The sequence below is a fragment of the Equus przewalskii genome, chromosome 30 (assembly GCF_037783145.1).
Source record: "Equus przewalskii isolate Varuska chromosome 30, EquPr2, whole genome shotgun sequence".
Lineage (NCBI taxonomy): Eukaryota > Metazoa > Chordata > Mammalia > Perissodactyla > Equidae > Equus > Equus przewalskii.
The window spans coordinates 8478020-8486205 of NC_091860.1; positions in this window are offsets into that span (position 1 = coordinate 8478020).

Below are 8186 nucleotides of genomic sequence, written 5' to 3' on the forward strand. Positions count from 1 at the left end.
TGTAAATTGTGGTTTTCATGAAGCATATAAGACCCCTAGATTTTGTCAAATACGTTATGATCTCCCATCTTTGGGCCTTCCTGAGCACAAAGAGCCTTTTGGTCCTGTACTTCTTTGTAACAATTATGATCAGAATTAGGTGATTGATTGTCATACTGCAGAGATAGAATCCTGACTTCACCACTTCCTAGCTTCAAGATTCATCTCAGAGATGGACTACAAATTTGGTTTGGGAGGGTTGTGCATTAGCCATAATAAACTTTTTTTTTAAGGTGAGAAAAACAGATTTCTGAGTTTGGAAAAATAAGCTGATGTGTTCTTACGTCTTTACACAAATGACTCCATGGAAATTCATCCCATGTAAAGATTGTCTCAATAAGTCTTCTGAAACAAATTTCAGCCCAAAGCCAGTTTCTGGAAATTTGATTTACAGTGAATGTAATTCATTACTTTTAAACAAAATTTTAATTCATGTTTTAAAAAATTATAAATGTAACTTATGCTAGTTGTAGAAAAAAATAAGCAGTATAGATGATACAAGATAAAAAGCCCCATGCCCTATCTCTCCCACAGCCCAAAGATAACCCTGGTTAACAATGTCTGGTGTATGCTTCTAGAAACTCTGTATATACAACTTGTACTTTTTCATCTTGTGCTTCTTACTGTATTCATACAGCTCTGCAACATTTTTTTCCATTCCATCTTGTATGTATGTGTATCTGTGTGTGTAAATAATATATATATATATCCTATGTATATATGTATCATATGTATATGTATACGTACGTATACAGCAGCATATGGAGATTTCCTTATTTTAAATGAATGCATAGGATTTTATTTTCGATCTATTGTAATTTATCCAACAAATACCCCCTGACGGACTTTTGAGTTATTCCCAATTTTTAGTTATTATAAACAGTGCTATTCAAAGTGCTGTTTCACATTGAGGTAATGCGCTTACACCAGAATATAAATCAACATACCGCTTTCTTAATCAAGAGAGTCTTTCTATGAAAAAAAATCTGTCACTTGAACTCATAGTGCTCTTAGAAATGTAGTTGATTCACCTTCTGGCCCCTTCTCTCCTTGCAAACTAATAACAAATAGTGGATTAGTATCTCCACGCAGATCATATTTGAGAAGCACTGTTATAAATACTGAGGCAGTGAACATTCTTGTGCATGTATGTGTTCAGACACTTATACTGTGGAATAGATACCTAGAAGTTGAATTAATGGGTCAAGTGATAGGTACATTAAATTTTTGGAAGGATGTTACCAAATTAACATTTAAAAGTCCTACCAATTTACACTTCCAACAACAGGGTGTGGATATCCGTTTTTCCTCAAGTTGGTCAAAATATTGAGTATTACTAAACTTTTTAATACTTGGCAATGTGGTAGGTGAAAAATAATATCTCATCATTGTTTTAACTTGTACTTTTTTTTGTGAGGAAGAGCGGCCCTGAGCTAACATCTGTGCCAATCCTCCTCTATTTTCTATGTGAGATGCCACCACAGCATGGGCCACCAAAGCGAAGCGTGTGAACTTAACCACTACACCACCAGGCCAGCCCTGCTAACTTGTACTTTTTTAAGATGAGTGACATTGTGCATAAGCTTACTGGCCATTGGTATTTTCAGTGGACTTCTTGTTCATGTCTCCCTTCCTTTCTCCGTTCTCTCCTTCCATCTGTCTTTCCTTCCTTCCTTCCTGTTTCTGTTGTCCATTTGTTACTGACTTGTATGAGCTCTTTGTATATTTAAAACTTCAGTACCTTGTCTATAATATAGGTTGCATATATTTCCCCAGTGCTTTATATATTTTTTATTTTACTTATAACATTTTGAAATTCAGAAGCTGAAACATCATATGTGCATATCCATGGGTTGTATAGAAGGGTACTGCATGTATCTGGTCATCAGAAAAGCAGTACAGCTCTGCAACCACACCACTAAGGTTCAAATCCTCTCTCTTCTGCTTACCAGCTCTATAATCTTAGAAAGACGCTTAACCTATCTAGCCAGTTTCCTCATCTGTAAAATTTGGATCATAATAATACCTACTTCCTATTGTTGTGAGGACTAAATTAGTTATTATATACAAAGCACTTACAACAATAGCATCTGGTACATAGTGCTGAGGTTGTAAAAAAAGTCATCCAACTTTTCTGCTATTAGTTTTATGATTTATTTTTGTATGTTTAAATCTTATATCCATTGGCAATTTATTTTGGAATAAGAAAATGAGCTAGGCACCCTCCAAAATGAAATACTTACGTATAAATCTAACAAAATATGTATAAGATCTATATGAGAGAAACCAAAAAACTCTGATGGATGAAGTCAAAGATCAGAGAAGAACCAAATAAATAGAGAGAGATTCCATGTTAATGGATGGAAAGACTCAATATTGTCAAGATGTCAGTTCTTCCCAATTTGATCTATAGATTCAATGCAGTCCCAGTCAAAATCCTAGCAAATGCTTTTGTAGATACTGAAAAACTGATTCTAAAGCTTATGTGGACAGGCAAAGAGCCAGAATAGCCAACACAATATTAAAGAAAAAGAACAAAGTGGGAGGACTGACACTACCCAACTTTTAGATGTACTATAAAGCTACAGTAATCAAGGCAGTGTGGCACTGGCAAAAGAACAGACAAATTCAACAATGCAACAGAATAGAGAAGCCAGAAATAGACCCACACCAATATAGTCGACTTATCTTTGCTTTATCTTAGCTTTCGACAAAGAAGCAAAGGTAATACAATGGAGAAAAGATAGTCTTTTCAACAAATTGTGCTGGAACAACCGGACATCCACACACACACAAAAATGAATTGAAACACAGACCTTAAACCTTCACAAAAATCCTTTCAAAATGGATCACAGACCCAAATGTAAAATACAAAACTATAAAACTCCTAGAAGATAACATAGGAAAAAACTTAGATGACCTTGAGCATGGTGATGACTTTTTAGATCTATTACCAAAGGCACAATCTATGAAAGAAACAATTGATAAACTGTACTTCATTAAAATTAAAATCTTCTAAAAGATATTGCCAAGGGAATGAGAAAACAAGCCACAGAGTGGGAAAAACGAGATGCAAAAGACACATCTGATAAAAGAGTGTTATCCAAAGCATACAAAGAACTCTTAAAATTCAACAAGAGGGGCTGACCCCGTGGCCGAGTGGTTAAGTTTATGCACTCTGCTTCAGTGGCCCAGGGTTTTGCTGGTTCTGCTCCTGAGCGCGGACATGGCAACACTCATCAGGCCATGCTGAGGCAGCCTCCCACATAGCACAACCAGAGGCACTGACAACTAGAATATACACCTGTGTACTGGGGGGCTTTGGCAAAAAGAAGAAGGAAGAAAAAATTCAACAAGAAAACAACCTGATTTAAAAATGAGCCAAAGATCTTAACTAGACACCTCACCAAAGAAGATATACAGATGGCAAACAAGCATATGAAAAGATGTTCCACAGCATATGTCATCAGAGAAATGTGAATTAAAATAACAATGAGATACCACTACACACCTATTAGAATGGCCAAAATTCAGAACACTGACAACACCAAACACTGACAAGGATTTGGAGGAACAGGAACTCTCATTCATTGTTGGTGGGAATGCACAATGGTACAGCCACTTTGGAAGACAGTCTGGCAGTTTCTTACAAAACTAAACATACTCTTAACATAAAAAACAATAATTGCGCTCCTTGGTATTTGCCCAAAGGAGTTGAAATTTTATGTCCACACAAAAACCTGACAGCAGCTTTATTCGTAATTGCCCAAACTTGGAAGCAACCAAGATGTCCTTCAGTAGATATAAATAACCTGTGGTATGACCAGACAATGGAATATGATTCAGTACTGAAAAGAAATGAGCTATCAAGCCGTGAAAAGACATGGAGGAAACTTAAATGCATCTTATTAAGTGAAAGAAGCCAATCTGAAAAGGTTATATACTGTATGATTCCAACTGTGTGACATTCTGGAAAAGGCAAAACTATGGAGACAGTAAAAACATCACTGGTTGCCAGGGGTTGAAGGGTGGGTAGGAATGAGTAGGCAGAGCTCAGAGGATTTTTAGGGAAGTGAATATAATCTGTATGATACCACAATAATGGATACGTGTCAGTATGTGTTTGTCCAAACCCATAGGATGTACAACATCAAGAGTGAACCATAATGTAAACTATGGTGATAATGATGTGTCAATGTAGGTTCATCACTTGTAACAAATGTAACACTCTGGTGGGGCATGCTGATAATAGGGGAGACTATGCATGTGTAGGGGTAAGGAGCATGTGGGAAATCTCTACACTTTCCCCTCAATTTTCCTGTGAACCTTAAAACTGCTCTAAAAGGATAAAATCTTAATTAAAAAATAAAAAACAAGTAAACTAGGTATCTGGCTATCCCCCAAACACCACCCCTCCACTGCAAAAGAAAACCTAGCTGATTTCTCAAAAGTATTTATTAGATAATGCACTAACCTAATTATTTGCTTCTGAACTCTTTATTCAGTTTCTTACTATAATAGTGAAATAGGGTCCTCCATTGCTGCTCTTCTTTCTTAGAATTTTCCTGGCTTTTTCCTCATCTTAACTTTTAAAGATATTCATGATAAATTATCTTATCAGCTCCCCACTCCCCCAAAATTGTGTGGGTATTCGTGGATTGCATGACTATAAAGATCAATTTACACTTTGCAATATTGAATTTTATGGTCCAATTTTCTTCTTTCATTTGATCTTCAACCGAGTTTTATTTTCTTTCATGTGTCTTATTAACTTTATTCATTGGTGTTGATTTTTGTGTTGCATTGTGGGTGGAATTTTCCACTTTTATATAATCTTATCATTTGTTTGTAGGCAAACTATTGATTTTTAAATATTATTTTTGTTAGCCAGCCACCTTAACTAGGATTCTATTTTTTAAATTAATTTTCCAGCTGTTTCACCTGGATTTCCAGGTATACAATCATATTATTTCCAAATAATGAAAAATCTGCTGACTCCTTTCTGATATTTATACTCTGTTTATTTCTGACATTTCCAGAACAATTTTTAACGAAAGAAGTGGTAGCCCCTTGCATTTTTCCTCATATGAATTGGATCACTTCTAGTGTTTAAATACTGTATATAACAATGGATGTCAGCCTGACATAGTTATTCTTTTTCTTATTTTAAGACAATATTCTTTCATTCTTGATTTACTAAAAGCTTTTATTATAAATGAATGTTGAATTTTTTTCTAAATATTTTTATTAAATTGTAACATAGAAAACTTCACAAATCATAGATACACAATTCAAAAAGCTTTTACAAAGGAAACATAATTGTATAATCAACACCCAGATGAAGATAAAGGACACTGTAAGAAGCTCCCCTAAAAGTAAACATTTTCCCGACTTTGGCCTATCTTTGAAATTTAAATAAATGGAATCATAGAGTACACTCTTGTTTCTGTCTTCTTTTGCTCAGTATTGTGTTTATGAGATTCACCCATCTTGTTGCATATAATAGCAGTTCATTCTTTTTATTGCTATATACTATTGCATCATTATGTGAAGGCACCACAAATTATTGATACATCTGACTGTTGATGGACATTTGGGTTGTTTTTTGGGGGGGCAATGACAAATCATACTACTATAAACATTCTTGTACATTTCTTTTGGTAAATTTATGTATGTATTTTTGCTAGGTAGGAGAGGACTTGTCGAGTTATGTTCAGTTTTAGTGGATATTATCAACAGTTTTCCGTAATAGTAACACCAGTTTACATCTCTACAAGCTGGATAAGAGAGATCCAGTTGCTCTACAAATTTGCCAGTTTTTAATGTTATAGCCATTATGGTAGAATTGCAGAGGCATCTCATTGTGGTTTGATTTTGTGTTTTTAATATTAAAATAAAATAATATTAAATATACTCATATTATTTAATATTTACATTTAATTGACATTTAATTTGTGGTTTCAATGTGTATTGACTATTTGGATATTATAGAGTGCCTGTTCAAGTTTTTTTCCCATTTTTGTATTGGGTTGTCTGTTCTTTTCTTAATGATTTTAAAGTGCTGAGGCAGCATCCCACATAGCAGAGCCAGAAGGACCTACAACTAGAATATACAACTATGTACTGGGGGGTTTTGGGGAGAAGAAGATTGACAACAGATGTTAGCTCAGATGCCAGTCTTTAAAAAAAAAACAGGCACCCAGAGGCATCCTTTCTGCTCACCAGGCTGCATAACTGCAAAAAGGAGAAAGAATCCAGCCAATCATCCCTCAGGACTTTGAGGGTCAGGACATCACCCCGTCAAGTGCTGTCTTCTTCTCAGAGATCTCTGTATGTTCATAAGCCAGACTTTCTCTAAGAACTGGAGCTTGATTCCCACCTTGGGGTTCTCCTCTACAGCTCTCCAGGTTCTAGTCTGGACAGAGGGAAACAATCTCCTTCCCTCCCATTCTTCCCTGCTCCCCTCCTCCTTTCTTTTCTCTCTCTCTCCCCTTTGCCCTCCTCCCTTTCTTTCTTTCCTCAAAGGGCCAATTCCTTGCTCAACTCCACAGGCTCTGCCTGACAACTCAAGAGCAGCTTCCCTGCGGAGCTGAACCGGAGCTGGCAGTGAGTGGCAGGGCAGCTGAGATGAGCATGTGGACGGCCATTTTCCCAATCTCTGTGTCTTGAGCTACACATTTTAAGTACTATCTGTTGAATCCTCAAAATGAAAGATGAAGTAACTAGAACTCTTATACTCTCATTCTCACACACCATTTAAACAATTTTCTTGTTAATTTTACATTGTCAGTATTTACACTACTTATTTTATTCTCTGAAACCATAACTGCCACAGTTACTGAAATGGGTTTAATGCTTACTATGAGTCCTTTCATATACTACTTCCCCTTCCTGAGTTCTATATTTTGACATCTTTTGGTTGGATGGATCTTGTCATTCCTTGTTTTTGTTTTTAAAGATGAGCTCATGAATACTGTATTCCCTCATGTTGAAGCTCTCTTCTGCTTCCCTATACATTCACGGTAACTATATAGGTATACAAGTCTGGAGTCTTACTTTCGCCCTCAAAACTCTTGTTATTGCTCCACCACTAATTGATTAATTGAATATTATTGTGGGAAACTGATGCCAGTCTTATATTCCCCCCGATACATTACTTTCTATTTTTCTTTTTGTCTGAATGCCCATACAATTCTTTGTTTATACTTAAAGTTCAAAAACTTGACCAGAATATGTCTCAAGCATTCTGAAGCATTCTATGTCTTCTGGATCTGCAGACTGAAATCTACTTGATTTCAGGAAAAAAGGTTCTTATACCTAAATTATTTCTTAAGTTCGCTTTTTCTGTACTCTCCTTCAAAATTGCCAATTTGCCTTATTCATTTATTCAACTATACATACCTATACTACGCCAGGCACTTTGCCAGGTGTTGGGTATGAGTAATGTATGCTAACAGAGTACGGAGAATTCTAGTTCCTTCTCCTGTGTCAGTCCTTCATTCTTATTTTGAGCAGTATCAGGTCTTCCTTTTGCAGTTTTCACATCTCTGTGTTGTGTTTTGCTTTTTAAATTATCTTCTATTTCTTTCCTGCCCTCAGGAGGCTCGCTTTTCATATCCTCATTATTCTCTTCTCTGTGACAATTTTATCACCTATATCCTCTTTGACCTTGCTTTTCAAAATGTATTTCCTCTTTAGCTTCTTTGTGTATATAGAGGAATAGTTGTCATAAATGTGTTTCTTTTCTTGGAAAATTTCTTTTCATGCAGGTTCTTCATTTGCTTTTTGCTCGTTATGTTTGCTTTTATCCTTTTTGAGAATAACATTCAGGGCCCACTTTTTTCCTTTATACTTACTACTCCTTTTTGGTGAAGAATGGTTGTGGGGGCGGGGAGGCCACTGTGTCCCAGGCAGTTCCAGCCCAGGTATGTACACCACGCTCGTATTTCTCACCAAATCTGCTCTGTGTCTGTGTGAGGGCACAACTGCCCTCTCCAGGATGGGCAGGTCCCCCAGGCAGGAACTGAAGAGGATCATGTCTTTCTAAGTAAGGGATTATTAGTTGACTACTTGAGGATTTTGTTTCACTTACTTCTAGGCCAATCTATACCCTCAGAGAGGTATGCATCAACTCTTATATTATCCGT